Below are 4,459 nucleotides of genomic sequence, written 5' to 3'. Positions count from 1 at the left end.
AGTGTGCAGCATGACAGAGGAGCTGACAGAGAGCAGAGCTATGACAGCCTGGGCCAATTTACACTCTGCAGTATAAATTGGTTTAGCACAATTCTTACCCCTTAGGTCAGATTATACTCCCCTTGATATCAGTAGTGTTGAGTCTTATAGACAAGAATTACTGTACTTAATTTTTCAAAATTTAATTGGGGGTTCAGCTTTGTCAGGTATGCTAAGTGAGACAGCTAACTGACTTAAATCTTCAAACTTTAATCATCTTGTATAGGAGGTATGAATTAGTCTAGGCCAATTCAGGCCAGATTATGGGGTATATTCTGGCCTGAAGACGTGCGGTCTGGCCCAGGCTATTTTACATCACTGGGAACAGTTTGGCTAAAAACAGTTTATACCCCATCGTATACTCTGGCCTTGGCCAAACTTTACCTGGGATAATCTGGATTGGAATTAACTTGTCCTGGTAAATTGGGACAGACAGAGCACATTTTGACAAAAATAAATAAATAAAATAATTAAAAATAGATACAGATAATAATAATTTGTCAGTTAAAGAAGGACTCATCAGTAAATACTGGTAGTTTAATTATTGTTTATCAGCACTTTAGTTACCTCTTGACCATGGCAAGGTGAAAAGATTGTAGGGTGACTTTGAACACTGTTGTAAAAAACAAGTGTTAAAACAAACCTCAATGGTAAAAATAAATTAGAAACACCAGTTACTGTGAATTAGAGGGCTGGGGATCATGTCTAAAAATGTACATTTTACTTTTACTCATTTTTGATAAATGTTTTTTGTGAACCCAAAGTTTGGAGTAAAAAAAAACAAAAGTATTCTCAATGACAGGATGAAAAAGAGAAGTGGTTTTTATCTACAGGTGATGGCCAGAAGTGAGAGGATCTTCAGAAGATTAGAGAAGGTGACAATTTTTGTTTTCATAAATGATACTATTTGTCTGGACAGAAGGAAAGGTTCTTATTGTGTACTGTTCTTTACAGGTTTGGAGGAGAACGACGGAGGATTCCATGACCTAAGAAAATGATGTGAATTTCTAGGAGGTAAATAAAATCATTTGGAGTGGCAGGTCAGACCAGAAGAAGCAAGGTAGAGTCAGTGATGTTTGATACTTGTTATTGTAAAAAAAAGATGAGAATTACAACTCCAGGGTGCTCAGGGTATGAGGTCCAGGATGAGTACAAGGAAACACAAGAATGCAAGGAACAAAGGAGGAACTGACCCAAGGAGCTGGAGGTAAGGAATCTCAGAGTATCTGCTAGACAACACAGGGAGAGATCACTTGATTAGGATCAATGTTACTAGAGATTACACAAATAGTATAGGCTGAATTAACATTAGGTAGCCAACGGTCCAGCATCAGGTTATTGTCCTACTTTACCTTTTTATACTGGCGGGAGCTCATCAGCTGCATCAGGAACAGCTGGGAGCAATTAACTCTGCCTGCCACTCAGGAGCTGCAAGAAATAGATTATTGACAATAGACAGACAAACAGGAACTGGAACCTTTACACGTTTAGCTTAGTCAAGTTCATTTTGGAATATTGAGCTGTCTAATTGAATACTAAAATCTAGACGAATGTTTTTATGTAAGAAAATCCACAGAGGTGCAGTAAGGCAGGCTGCAGTAACTTAGCCAACATTCTGGCCTCTTAATTACAGTGCAAGTCAAAAAGGAAATAGGAATGACCTAAAACAGGAAGTTCATGTTACTATGTGAGCCTTGCTTTGTCAGCAGTGATCATTCCCTCTTTATTAGTGTGCTATTTCACCTCAGTGAAAGGTTCGCACACTGGATGCACCTGTAGGCTAAAGGGTGCCAGGTGTTTAGAGAATGAATTGATTTCTTTATGCCTCTTAAATTTAAAACCACATTTTAAAAGAAGTCCACGTAGCATTGCCTTCCTGTCCAAGGGTAGTTTCTGTGCAAATTCTCAAAATCTGTCTTGCTTTTTGGACACTCCTTAATAGTTTGATGTTGATAAAGATGTAGATTTTCTTCCCATTCAACTGTTTTTGATGATGGGTTGTGGGGGGAGACACATGCTCCTCGTTCAGTTTACAGTATGGATGTCTCCTCCTCCCCCTTTCCTGTATATGAAAGAACATTATGGTCGAGCATGGAGAGTGTGCTAACCCTTTTGTTTATTCTGAGCTCCATCACATGGTTCTGTCAAGCCCAGCAGACAAGCAGACAGAGCCGTGACAAGCTCACTAATCTGACAGCTCCTCCGCATCACAAAGATATCACATCAAAGTGGCGCGAGAAAGGCACTGGCGGTGAGCGATTGACGCCACTTCTTTGCTCTGCCATTTCATTGGTATCTTTATAGTGCCTCTGACATGCTGCACACCAGGAAAGGGAAAGGTGATGGGGAACCAGAGTTGAGGGACTCCTCTGACTGGTAACCTTCCTAAAGGATGAGAGTGACATACATCGAGTACCAGAATATGACTCTTTAAAAGTGTATGTGTTTATGTGATAATATTTGTTTTTAGTAAAGATTTTTTTTTATATAATTTAAGGGTCATTTAAACATAAACTCTTTTTTTATGTGTGTAGCTCACTATGAAGTTCCAGTTAGAAGTTATGTTAACAATTTTGACAAATGATTGATGACCTCATGAAATGTTTGTCTTCAAATTCATCACTTATGCCCTTCAAAAACACTTAATTAAACATGTAGTTTCATCAAAATTTAATTGCACAGCACAACTCAATTTCAAAAATTGATGACAAAAATAAGGTGTTTGAATGATTTTTCTGTGCATCTTTTTTTTTAATTTAATGATAAAAGATTTCATATAGCTTTTACAAAATGTCCTTTTTTGTTTTGTTGTATTCAATGGATGCTTACTGCACTTGTCAACAATGTTTAGAAGAATGTCCATTTTGTTTTTAAGATTTAATTGAACCTAACTGAACTCATTCAAAACCAATACAGGTCTTAAAAAAAGTAGCTTCTTTATAAAACTTGAGTCACTAGTAAAGTGAGAGATGTGGAGCTCAGAACATCTGAAAAGATGTTAGAATTTTAGACTGATACAGGAGATGTATGAGGACAGCAGGGCAGTGGTGAGATGTGCTGTAGGAGTGACAGATAGCTTCAAGGTGGAGATGGGCTTGCATCAAGGATCGGCTGTGAGCCCCTTCTTGTTAGCTCTGGTGATGGTCAGCCTAAGATGAGATCAGGAATGCCCGTGGACTATGATGTTTTCAGATTACATTGTGATCTGTGGGAGAACAGGTAACAGGTGGAAGAGAACTTGGAGAGGTGGAGGTATGCACTTGAAAGACGAGAAATGAAAGTCGGCCATAGTAAGACAGAGCACATGTGTGAATGAGAGGGAGGCTGGTGGAACAGTGAGACTACAAGGAGCAGAACTCACAAAGGTGCAGGACTTCAAGAACTTGGGGTCCACTGTCCAGAAAAATGGGGAATGTGGTAAATAATTGAAAAAGAGAGTCCAGGCAGGAAGGAGTGGATGTAGAAAAGTTTCTGGAGTGATTTGTGACAAAAGGGTGTCAGTTAAGGTCAAGGGAAATGTTTACAAGATAGTGGTGAGACCAGCTATGTTGTTTGTTTTTAAGACAGTGGTATTGACAAAAAGACAAGATTCAGAACTAGAAGTGGCAGAAATGAAGAAGTTGAGGTTCTCCTTAGGAGTGACAAGGATGGACAAGATTAGGAATGAGATCATCAGAGGTACAGCACAGGTTGAACAACTGGAAGATAAAGTTAGAGGCCAGACTGAGATGGTTTGGACATGTCCAGAGGAGGGACAATGGGTGTTTTGGTAGAAGGATGTTAGAAATGCAGCTGCCAGGAAAAATATAAAGAGATAAGTTAAAGAAGAGATATATGGATGCAGTTAGAGAGGACATGGAAGTAGTTGGAGTGAAGACATTAGAGGCAGAGGACACAGTGAGATGGAGGAAAAAGACTTGGTGTGGCAACCCCTGAAGAGGGAAAAACCAAAAAAAGAAGAATCCTGCCACCAAAAAACTATCCAATACTTAGAGAATCAATTGCATGCATCCTACCTGAAATCTTTTGTCATCTATTTTTTCACTAGGGCAGAAGGGCACAAATCAACAAGGAAACAGCAGGCATCCCGCACATAACTTTTTATCAATTCAGTCTGGTTGTCAGACAATGCTAGTCCTTTGCATTCTAGTCAGCACTTGAGCTGTGTCAGTTGTATCCATCAATACAGTCCAAGTTGATTTTGGTCCCAGGATTGCCTTCTTCGTTTAACTTTACATGGACAAATGCATGGGAGGTAGCCATCATGCATGCTGTCTATTGCATTGTTTGCCTGACATCTGGTACACTGGGGATTCCCCACAATTCTCGTGACCTCACCTTTGATTAACGCTATTACACACACATTCAAACAGTACTTTTTATTATACATATATATATATATATATAAAAAGAGAGTCCA

This window comes from Nematolebias whitei, chromosome 13 (assembly GCF_014905685.2).
Source record: "Nematolebias whitei isolate Nwh7 chromosome 13, NemWhi1, whole genome shotgun sequence".
In the NCBI taxonomy this organism is placed as follows: Eukaryota; Metazoa; Chordata; class Actinopteri; order Cyprinodontiformes; family Rivulidae; genus Nematolebias; species Nematolebias whitei.
Note: the sequence above shows the minus strand (reverse complement) of the source record.